General features: G+C 30.7%; 1 pseudogene across 1 annotated transcript; it reads right to left on the bottom strand.

Moving 5' to 3' along the window:
* Positions 1-3,564: 3,564 nt before the first annotated feature.
* LOC146721469 (uncharacterized) lies at positions 3,565-11,957 on the bottom strand (annotated as a pseudogene). Its single transcript, XR_014925648.1, has 5 exons — positions 10,755-11,957; positions 8,425-9,254; positions 7,949-8,091; positions 4,973-5,184; positions 3,565-3,712 (listed from the first exon to the last, which is right to left on the bottom strand). The product of XR_014925648.1 is annotated as an uncharacterized LOC146721469 (transcript).
* Between the last annotated feature and the right edge of the window lie 1,287 nt (positions 11,958-13,244).

Genomic DNA, 13,244 nt, shown 5'->3' on the forward strand with positions numbered 1-13,244 from the left:
GCCTGCATCCACTGCAACCCGCTCGACGTTGCGCTGCGCCACTGTACTCCGGAATCGGAAGATGTAAGGTGGTGTGGGTGGTCTGACCTTGTGACCCCGCGTCTGTGTGACCGGGAGGATCTGCGAGGCGATCAGCTGACAGTGTTGTGCTTGGATGATTTATTAATTTGCTAGATAAAGATGAGATGGAAAGATGGAAATTTTGCTTATTGTTAGATAAGATGAAGGTGATTTTGTTTCAAAAAAAGGTATATAAAAATATATATTCATATTTTTATTTATAAATCTTGTGTTATGACAGTGTTGTGCTTAGATGATTTTTTAATTTGCTAGATAAAGATGAGATGAAAAGATATATCTTAAATAGAGTAGACCGAGGCGAACCGGACCGCAAGGCAAATTGGATCAATATAAGCTTTAAAACAGTTATCGTTATTTTTTTGTTTTAAACAAGCAAACTTATTAAGGAGGTAACAACAAGCATAAAACAGCTTGTTTAAAGCAAAAGAATAACGATAACTGTTTTAAAGCTTATATTGATCCGATTCTTCGCCCTGTAATCCGGTTCGCCTCGGTCTACCTAAGATGATTTTGTTTTAAAAAAGGTATATGAAAATATATTCATATTTTTATTTATATAAATCTTTATGTTATGCTATGACCTCAAATCAAATTATCTGAACATTATTTTAGATAATTTAATAAAGATAACACTTTTTTTATCTAAGCTGCAGCTATAGATAAACCTTTTTATTATCTATATATAAAGATAAGATGACGCTAAAATTTCATTTATAGATAATTTTATTTAGATAACAACAAACACTGTCAGCTGGGAATATGTCGATTATATAAATGTCACGAGAAACAGATTTTTCGGAAATGAAAGAATCCTCCATTAATCCGACATTATTTTACCATATAAAAATGTATTTAAATTATTGAAAAAAGAAAAATTAAAAACCTAAGAATTATATAAATTGATTAAAATAAATAGCAAATATACAAAATTATAGCTGTATAATATTATGCTTACAGTATAATATATAGCTTTAGCAATTTGCACGATGCTTTATAAAAATTAATCACAGTCAAAATTCTAGACTGTATACACATTTTGTAATTGTGTAATAGGATTATTACGATTTCAATAATAAATTCAGCTTAAATTTCATGGAGTTATTAAGAATTAACAGAAAATTATGATAATCTAGAAAATGCTTATTATTGTAATGGTGATTTAATTCAAATGAATGAATTGATTAAGACGAAAACAGCTAAAAGAAGACTGGAATAATTTCGAATTAAACTCGGTAGTTCAAAGAGAAAATAAGCTTCTGATATTTACATTAATGGATGAAAAAAAATTGTCTCGTAGAAGATATATCTTTCAATAAAATATAAATCCGCACGATAAAGTGTTAAGAAAAACATTATTAAACAAGTTCGATTCTCGCGCGAAAAGTTTGATAGATATTGGAAAGAGGCTTATAAAATTTGAAAATTTTTATACATGCATATGTAGAAATAAAATGAAAAAATTCAACGATTATTATATAATGTGCACAGAAAATGTTTGTGAAGTTATAACGAATAAAATTCTTTCAAAGAAGATAAATCGAATAATTTACATTCAAACAGAATTTTTAAATTAAATATCAACAGATATTTATGCGAATATATTCTGTTATCTCGTTAGCGACTCAGAGTCAACTACAATTTATAAACTGAAAATATAATTCGCAGAAACGTATTTTTTCTTTACTACACTCAATTAAAGCAATCACGTGTATTTTCAATGTGCCTTTGTTGTCGAATTTATATTGTATTCATTTGTAACTATCGCTTTTATTAATTGCAAGACAAAACTGTACATAACGAACACGAATATATTTCGCGAAACGTGCGCTTGCATATATCTTAATTAATCTTAAGATATAGGTATTTGCATTCGTATAGTGTACATATAGTGACATTTTACCTGATTATCTCGCAGAAATGTACGAAACTAAATCAATTATATATAATTAATTGTTTTCCGTTCTTATTAATTTTTATTTGTCAAGGAAAAAAGATATCGCAGATAACATGATACGTCAATCTATACACACGAATTAACGTACAAAATAATTTATCTATATAAAATATCTATATAAATAATTTAGCATCATCTCATCGCGTACAGCTTTAATTAAAATTTAACAATAACTTTCATCGCACAAATATTAAAAATGTTCAATCAATTCATCGTCAATTGAGCTATTGATGTGTGAAATAAATCAACAATAATTTCGTGCGAGATTTTCCACTCGATATCACAACGTGAATCGAGCAAGTGTTTAATTCGGTCGCGCGAGAGAAAACGTCACGAGAGAGCCTCTCTCGCTCTTTGTGTCCTCATCGAGAACTCGAAAACAAGCTTAGTCTTTCCACGATCATCTTACTCACCTTCTTTTCCGTTATATAATGACAAGACTCGAAATAGTATGCGTGGGCACTACAACGTTGTCATTTAGAAAATTGCACGCACGAATATGTGTAATATATGAGTCGGTCAACTTTAAAAAGAATACGTATATACAGGATGTAATCATGCAGATAGACATTGCGATATTTTTTTCGTAGGTGTATCAACGCTTTTCAATCGATTCTTGTATAATAGAAATTGAATTTTCAATTTTAATTTTGATTTTCTTTTTTTGTCGATGTGTTTACAATTCAAACATGTTTTTCATACAGATGTATGTGTTTATTCGGGTATATATAAATGAAATCTGCACATGATATACGTGAAAAATTGTACAGAGACTGATGTGACACTTCTCTGTCATAAGTTATTTTTTTTTTTTTTTTTTTTACGTAATTTTTTTCCCTCTCTATCACTATCTATTACTATAGAGATCAGTGTTATTTTCAATTTTCGCGCAATGCGAAAATCACAATTTGCTATTTCTAAAGAATCTATAAATATATTCTCAGGACAACGTGCAAAATTTTAAGAATATATGAAATAATTATATGGAAACAAAAAATATTTAAAAAATATGTTTAATTTTTATTTTACATTTTATTTGTAAAATTTTATTTGTTTTAGGTATTTGTCATAAAATAATACTGATTGATAATACTCGTGATTGAAATATTAGTAGAATATGATTTTTAATGAATATACATTGCAAAGAATTTTGAAGGATAATGACAAGTGTAAAACGATGATGTGTCAACGAATATTTTCCACAGTTAAATATCGTAGTGAGAGATATAGGTCACGCGCACATATATCAATTGTCACACAAGAGAGTAAAAATTGCAGAGAGTGTGTATCAAACTAGGTCACATATTCATCGATAGCATGAATTTTCCGCAAAAAGTAGTATTCTTCTTATGCAAATATATTAATTCTGCTTGAATCGCAAATAAGGAAGCAGAAATTTCCATCTCGATTTTTACAGAAAATTGCTACGCAAAAGAGAACTTTCTATTAAAGCGTCTCATCGATAATATAATAAAATTATTTATATGCACAAAAAAAATAAATTTGAATGCAACAGGTCCGCGTTAAAATCAATGGACATTTGTATAAGCCAGAGCTCTATATAACCACATAAACCTAAAGCAATAGAACGGTAAAATTGATTAAATCAGTCGTGCTACACACGCAGCATGTTGATACCACACGTAGTGCAATACGCAAGTTCCCTCCACCATTTATATACGAGCATTCGATCATTCGTTCGGTTAAGCCAATGCAAGATAAATAAATCCGATCTCATCAAGATACCGTAAGATAAATAAAAATAACTTCCGCGAGCTTTTTACGAGCGAGACGACACGGGTTGAAAATACGATCACAAAATGTTTTGTCAGACTCGAGATTATCATAATAATCGTGTCTCTCTTAAGACGAGAGATATATCTCAAAAATTGCTCTATTTTCCAGAGAGGCATACATCACACAAATAGTATTCCTCCATTTTTTTATGCAAGTGTCAAGATTATGTTTGTCTTTCTCCAAGGAAAATATACATTCTGTAAGCCTCGTATGTGTAGGCGAATTGAGAATATTTTGACAGAACCTTGAAGACGAATTTTTTTTCGTTCGATATAGAGGTAATATTGTTAACAATCCTAAGAATGAATCGTGTCTATTAAAGTTAAGGAATTATATTCGCCAAATTTCAACTATATTTTGTTTATTAATTACCAAGAGATTGTGGGACTGTCTTTCTCCAAGGAAAATATACATTCCGTAAGCCTCGTATGTGTAGGCGAATTGAGATTATTTTGACAGAACCTTGAAGACGAATTTTTTTTCGTTCGATATAGAGGTAATATTGTTAATAATCCTAAGAATGAATCGTGTCTATTAAAGTTAAGGAATTATATTCACAAAATTTCGACTGTATTTTGTTTATTAATTGCCAAAAGATTGCGGGACTGTCTTTCTCCAAGGAAAATATACATTCCGTAAGCCTCGTATGTGTAGGCTAATTGAGAATATTTTGACAGAACCTTGAAGACGAATTTTTTTTCGTTCGATATAGAGGTAATATTGTTAACAATCCTAAGAATGAATCGTGTCTATTAAAGTTAAGGAATTATATTCGCAAAATTTCAACTATATTTTGTTTATTAATTACCAAGAGATTGTGGGACTGTCTTTCTCCAAAGAAAATATACATTCCGTAAGCTTCGTATGTGTAGGCGAATTGAGAATATTTTGACAGAAACGTCAAGACGAATATGTTTTCATTCGATATAGAAATAATCTTGTTAACAATCTTAAGAACGATATCAAATGAATCATGTCTACTAAAGTTAAGGAATTACATTTCGTAAAATTCCGAATGCATTTTGTTTATTAATTGCCAAGAGATTGGGACTGAGATTTCTATAATTATTATATAATTGCTAAAGTGGCAAATTGCCAATGAACGATTAGAACGAACGAGGCTAGAAATATTCTACTCACCGATGGTCGTGTAAATCGTGCCACAGTAGAACACAGCATTCCAGAATGTCCACACTTTTTGGCCGCTGTCCGTCAAGCCTCGTTTGAAAAACTCATATAAATCATTCTCGTATTCCATTATCTCGGCCGCCGCTCGTCCTTTCCAACGATGTAAGTCTGCTGCCAATACTGAGTCGTCGCAAAATCCCCGGATCGTCTCAAGCGTGTGGTTTCTACAATCAAATAAAAGACACTTAGATGATTCAGGCTAAGAGCTTGATTCGATTTTATATATTGCATTTTGCACGTGTTGCGATACTTAATCATTACAAGCTTTTGGAACTACGAAAAATATTAATATAAAAGCACAAATTGGTAAACGTTCCGCATTTATCTTATTATTAAATAATTATACTTAAAAAAAGATTTAAAATAATATTTAAAAAATTAATAATAATTAATGATTTTGTATCGCTAGAGAGAGATTGGTAAATCAAGGTATTTTTATATAAATTCGACCAATACTAGCTATAGATTGTTTATTTATTACGAAGTTTCGACCATTGTCCTTCAAGTACAGCTATAATAATACAATGAAAATTATCTTAATATAAAGAGTAATAATTTGCAATTACAGTTTGAAAAGTATAATAAAAAGACAATAGGATATCATATTGTCTTTTTATTATACTCTTATTATACAAACCGTAATTGTAAATTATTACTCTGCATTAAGATAATTCTCATTGTATTATTATAGCTGTACTTGAAAAGGACCATAACCGATGGTCGAAATGTCGCAATAAATAAACAATTTATAGCTAGTATTGGTTGAATTTATATAAAAATACCTCGATTTAAAAAATTAATATTAAGAAAATATTATTTTAAAATATTCGCGTGTTTAATATTAATTAAAAAATAAATATTTATATTTTTCCTTTTTATCTTTTTTTCGAACTTTTTGATACGATATAATGTTTAGCAATATATTATTCCTTTTACGTTACAAGTTTGATTAAAAACGACTAGCTTGATTTAATTTGCAATAAAATCTTTGAGAGAAAAGATCGTTCTTTTTTGAAAACCGGAGCAAACTCTGTCCTTTCAGATTGCGACAAATGTCACCTCCAATTTTCAATAAAATCTGCGACATAAATTTTGTCGTATTTCCTCCTTAAAACATGAAAACTTTCTTTTGATATACATATGTATAAATTAAGATCGGGAATATTAAAATGTTCGCAATATCGAATTAAATAGTGTCCAATAAATAAGGCCAACGTCTCTGGCCAATAACAGAGAGTTCTATTCCAATCTGGCATAATGGCACTTTATTATCACTGAGAAGACGGAATCGTTCTCAATCACTCCTTGATTCCGAGAGTTAATTTTAGGAGAACCTTCCTAGATCTGTTCTTTACTTAAATAAAGAGACCCAAGAAATACGCAAGCTATAATTATAATACTAAGAATTATTTCCTAATTAATACGTTTTCTCTTTCATACATACGCTTTTAAACTATTTTTGATTAAATTTAGGCTACAAATAGAGTAAAATTTCGCTGCTACACGCAAAGCATCTTATACGTTGATTGTAATTTCTTCTGACCAGAGGCCAACCATTGATCCTAGCTTTTATTCAGAAATAATGAACTTTCGATAGCCTTACTTCGTCCTAATTCTTGATATCGTATACGCGTATAATTGTACAGTTGCCGAATATCTGGCCGATCCACGCTTTATTGTATCTGTCACGCAAGGCCAATTTCTTATAGATAAACTGTCGACTTTCCTCGACTGACCTGACCTTCATATCAAAGCCACAATCAATTTTAGACATAGAAAATTGCTGGAAAAGTTATTTGACGGAGCCAAAGAAAAGCACGAAATAATACTCGCTGACGTGTGATATTGCATCAAGTGATACAAAACGTAAAAGTGTGTCATGTAAACGTTTAATTTATTATTTCGTGCCAACTATATGTTACGATTTAAAGAATTATCAGTTAAAGTTAAATATAAAATTAAAAATAGAAAGATAATAGCTTTGACACGCGAAAAATACATTTATTCGTATTTTTCATAGAAATGAAACATAATTAATTAAACATTTTATCGACTTCTCAAGTTACAGAAAAAAGGATCATTAATGCATTAATTTTATCATTGAAAAAGAAGATTTCAACTACGAAATTGAGCCAGAAAAACGAAAAGGGCTTTGTGAAAGAAGAGAAATTACACAATAGCGTTAAAACGAGGTATCAGAACAGTTTTGCAGATAATGTCATACGATCGACCACGAAAATCAATACTATAGTTTGCATGGCAAACGATTGTTACACAGAACAGCAGATGAAATTATTGGTGGGACTAATAGGAATCAAGAATTATCGACAATTGAAACCACAACAGCCGTCGTGCTCACCTTGGTGTGTCACGTGTGGTCAACAAGAATCAGATTAAAATTCCCACATACAATTAATTAATTGCCGGACGCGAAAAGTCGCAAAATGTGTATAATGAAAAATCCACTTGACTCGTTCAATTGTCTCATATTTTTGCAGAATTTTCTTTTATAACACGGTTTTTCGCGTTCTTTGACACATGTTTAATTAATAGTTTTAATAAAGAGGTACATAATAAATCTCGCATAAGAGTCCGTAAAAATCTTAAGAACTCTTTACTGGCTCATGATCAACATTAATTTTAGCAAGCATTGGTATCTTTCGTTAGAAACAATGTCTTGATTGAAATAAGAAAATCAACTAACAGGTGCTTTATTGTTGGTTTTAAAGCCAATGATATTAAGTGATTGTGTAATGCGATTTTAATATCGTTTCTTTTTTTTTAATGCTAGTTTTTTTCTCAATAATTCTTAAAAAAATATCCCCATGTTAGGTACATTAACTAGTTTCAACATGGGATTAGATCAATAATAGAGAAATATATTTCTTGATGTTAGTATTATAAATTTTATGTTTAACTCTAGCTTACCTCTTTTTTCGGATGTCGAAGCGACTAGATTCCTCATGTGTACCTTCAACTGTCACGAAAATCATCGCTCCAGCGATGCTGTATAGAAGCACGACAACGAATAAAAAAATGTGTGTGAACCATCTTCTGCTCCAGGAACTGACCTGCACAAAACATTTATTATCAAACGCATTAATAATTAAATAATAATAATAATAATACGTCAAATTACAAACACAATATCAATAATAAGATCAAAATTTTTCTTTCCCAATAATTCTTAAAAACAAATCCCTACGTTACACTAACTGTTTTCAACGTCAATGAAATGATCAATAAAACATGGGATGCTCCACCTTTAGGAAGATGCGTAAATTGGCCCAGAATAGAATAAGGGATGAAGACACGTTCAACAAGTCTTCGGACTGAGGATTCTATGTGATGTAATGGGATAATCAATAATAGAGAAAGGACATATCTTTCTTTCACATTCCCACCTTCTCGTAAAGCCAGAAGACGCTTTTCTCCCCCACGCTAAGCCCGGACTTGGTGAAATCCTTGATCCCCTTAAATTGCGAGAAGACGAACTCGCTGGCTCGGTTGGTGTAGATCATCTGCGGTTGACCGGTACCCGGTGTCATGGGCATCGGCGTTTGTCCATACGGGGTCGAAACGTAGCCCATCCCGGTACCCGGCTGCACATAATATTGTTCCGGAATCGGTAGCATGATCTTTGGCCTGGGCGGCAATTTTCGTACTCGTGGTGAGTTCGACATGTTTGCGGCGAATTTCTACTGCTTTTACAATTCTCAGCCTCCGACGTGCGAGCGAAGCATTAAACACTTAAACACTTAAACACTTAAACACTTGAACATGCCTTAGCGTACCTTCAACTATATATATATATATATTCTAGCAATTTTCTAGTCATCTAATCACCCTCGAGATCGAGAGGGACTCTGTCACAAGGAGAAATAGTTGTTCGACATTCTCGAAGAATGCTTTGATCTTTGATTGCATTTAAGTTTGCTCTTCGATTTAATCTTCGCCGTCTGCAAGGAACACGAATATATAATGCTATGGCTCGGTTCTCTGTATATGCGATCTAAGTAAGAGAGATAAGGATCTTGGAATGTTTACACCAAGTCACTCAACATGCAACGGTCGCACTATTTGCGTTTATATATAAATCTGTCAAACATATTAACCACTCATGTCACTTTGTCCTCTTTTTATCCCGTTCGTTATTTCACAGATCTATGAATTTTATTTGAGAGCATGTATAAATAGCCGGAAGAATGTTGGCAAGCTTTTAGAGAGCGAAATTCTATGAGAAAGATTTATTTTGTAAAGAGACCGCTGTGCCTTTCGCCAAATTTACGAAAGACATTTGCGGCTTGCGATCTTGCAAAGAGTCATTAATATATCACTACGTGAAAAAACTTCGAACTCGCTTAAAATATTGTGCAACAAAAAAGTCTTTCAGAAAGTAATCATATCGAAAGTAACAAGTCGATCGCCGTAATAAATCTTTATTAAAGAGACTTGCTCCTTATTTTTAAGATATTAACAATGATACTCATAAGTTGCTACTTTATGAAAGAATTCTTTGAATAATAAAATTTTAATATTAAAAATTCAATAAAAATTTAATGTAATATTTTATATAAGAGATTGTTAATTAAAATATTTTAAAAGAACGTTAAGTTTTCTTGAAAAAATATTTAAATTAAATATTCCAAAAAATACAAATTTAAACGTTCAAAGAATATTATGGCAAATATATTCTCGAAAGACATATTTTCTATTAGCCCGGTATTTGCAAAAAATATTAATTTCAAGTTAATCAACGCGCAATAATCATCATGGAGAAGTGTGCCAATTGTAGGTATTCATTGATCTTGACCGCGCCAGGTATTTTTCTTGTGATCTCGAATTTGTACTCTCTTCTGTAATCCAAATCCTGTTTCTATCTAAAATTATTCGGACGACACGAGTCATAAGGTCAACGACCCCAGATGAGATTCTAGCAATAGATAGTATAAGTATGTGCAAAGCTCCCGAGGTAACGGATGATGGAAGAGTGCATTCTACGATTGCACAACCGCGTTTTATTATAATTACAGTGTTACACGATCTTAGTTGTAATAGTATATAACACATGTAACAGAGAAATATGTGAAGCGAGGACACACTATACGTGATTACAATTAAAGCGATATTCTACTTTGATATCTAAAATATTAACGTTCAAAGCGTTGAATAACATGAACACATATAATATATGCAATGTCACATGTTGACATCACGAAATACTGTCACTTTTATAGAAAAATCCCGTCAGAAAGTCCTTTCTGATATTTTCCAGTTACTAATACTATTTTACCTATTTTAATGTTTAAAGCATATTTAAATATGAATATTTACGTCATTATTTAAAAAAAAATAATAAAAGTCATCTAAAAATTTATATATAATTTTTAAAAATTCAAAGTTTTACTGATTTTTAGATAAAATTAGTACATAATACATTAAATTAAAGAAATCTATTTCTGATTTTAATTTATCATCACAGATCTTGAGATACATATGTGCGAGATATGTGCGTTTAAAATTTTTTTCTCTTTTATGTGTAAACGTAAAAGCATATTTTACATTAAATTATTGTTTGTATTATATAAACAAAATAATTATACAATACATAAATGAAGCATGACAGTGCAGAGACAAATAATATGTATGATAATTTGATTTATCATCGTCATTTACATTACATTACATAAAAAAGGTGCGATTGCGATGATGGATCAAATATATAAAATCTCACATTTGACTCATCGACAGAAGCGTCATAAAAGACGTATTTGAAAAAGATATTTTTCACCCTTTGGGAACCATTCGACTATTTCAATCGATTTATCACCAACCGCACCGCCGAGCAAATAAATTCGGTTTCTTTTCTTAACGAGCAAGCCGATGCCTATATCTTCTCTATTTTTTCTCAAGATTTCTCAATACGATATTTTCTATCAAACTATAGTTCGTTGCAGAATTGCATTAGATAGATTAATTATATCACTTTTTCACTAAACAGATAAATGCACTTTTCTCGCGACAACTGTTTGCATACTTTTGCACAATTTTCAAAAATTGATGTACATTATTCAACATACTCGCTCTCATATTTATTTTTATATTTAATTTCATTTATTTTAAATTATGCTATTTTATTTTAATTTTATTTTACTTATATTTTGTTTAGTCTTTACATTTATAAAATTCTTCTCTTCACTTTTTTAAATACAATTAAATTTTATTTCAAATAAAATAATATCATTCCCTTCCCTTCACGTAATTGAGCAATTCACGAGGAACGGGAGCAAATTACTAAGGGAGGATCTTGCCGCAATATTTCTTTCGATGAGAGAGATATGTCCCATCCCATTTTCTCAACACATCTTTTTCGATTTCCTTCGACAATCCGCGCCTTCGTTAGTCGTTTGACACCGATCGAAGGACAAAAAAATATCTTTCTTGCAAAAAAATATCTTGCTTTCCACCCATTTCCACAGCATTGGAAAAAGGGCCACCTACACGAACGCGAAAAAAACTTGTTCGATTATCTTATCATCCCGGCGAGTTCTATATTCCGGAAACGCGATGCAATGACAATTTAATAGCGCGTGTCATCCTGATACCGGTAACGTTCCCAATTTCCGAAGTTTCCGAGATCCGTTGCTTTGACACACTTTCTTATATCAGAGTCTCTATGATGCTATCATCCTTTAGTACCTCACGATACATTCTAATTTAATCTGTAGTTTGTCGTCGTACAATTTTTTTATTCGTTTAATTTGTTCAAGCTTGAATTAAATCGGAAATTATTATAAGACGCAGCAGTTATACATTTCGAATAACTTTGTTTCCGAGCGGGATAAGATAAGCGGATGCTGCCTACAGGTGCTAACGTTAACATCTCCAACGTCCCTTCGACGGCAGCGTCGCGACGCCGACTGAGGAGCATATTCGATGCCGGAACTCGGGTCGCTTTGAAACCGGCGCTACCGCAGGGCCGTATTAACTGCAGATATATGTATACATATATATATATATATATATATATATATATATATATATACACACATAAAGTTCGAAAATAATGTATTAATTACAAATTTTTTGGTATTCCGTATAAAACCGTATTTAGTTAATTAATTAAATATATATATATATATACATATAAAGTTCGAAAATAATGTATTAATTACAAAGTTTTTTGATATTCCGTATAAAACCGTATTTAGTTAATTAATTAAATATTTGCTAACAAATTATATCTCCCATAATATATATATATATATATTAATATATATAAAGCTCGAAAATAATGTGTATTAACTACGAAATTTGCTTAAATTCCCAAAATTATATTTAATTAATTAATTAAATTAAATATTTGCTAACAAATTATATCTCCCACAATAATAATATTTAACAAATTCGACATATATGAAAACTAAATGTGTACGTACGAAAACTGTAATATAATTTGATGTGATATTTTTATATAAAAAAATTTCTTGGTACTATAGATGCACAATTAATTAATTAATTAGCGAATTTCGCAGTACGGCGTTGATAGAATTCTTCCGTAACGGAGGAAAGACGGATACTTCTATATTCTATATATTGTAGAATGCCGAGTACGAAAGGAGGTATATATTTACCATTCTGCTTGCATACACCATCATATCGATTTTAGTTGGCCTTTTGTCCAAATGATTCTCATACAATACAGACGTTTATATATTTCGTTAGAATATAAGGGAATATTCCTACGTTATTTTTTGTGCAATTAGTATTTTAATTGAATTCAAACACAAATATTATAATGTTCGCTTTTACATGTATGTATATTCAACATAATTAAATTGATTATGCAATGGAATGTAGAAAAATATTATCTTTTTATCTTTGAAATAGAGATAATTAGGTGTAAAAAATAAACGAGAAAGTAATAGCCAGAATCAATGCACAAATTACTAATATGTAATTATTAATAATAACACTATTATAGAATTATGCAAACTTGATAGAAAATATATAAAGACAATATACATATTATCTAATAATTTATATCTAATGATTTATATCAAACTGTTAACTTTTTATAGTATAGATTATGCTTATAAATTTTTTTATTAATACGTGTGCAAAAGTTACACAAACATATGGATGTAGCCTCAAAAATCCCAATTCAATGATAACACTATGCATTTTAATTTTGCTTTTGTATCAAGTATATTTTTTGAAAATT

The sequence above is a fragment of the Nylanderia fulva genome, unplaced genomic scaffold, assembly GCF_048542155.1.
Source record: "Nylanderia fulva isolate GAGA-0341 unplaced genomic scaffold, ASM4854215v1 Scaffold47, whole genome shotgun sequence".
Classification (NCBI taxonomy): domain Eukaryota; kingdom Metazoa; phylum Arthropoda; class Insecta; order Hymenoptera; family Formicidae; genus Nylanderia; species Nylanderia fulva.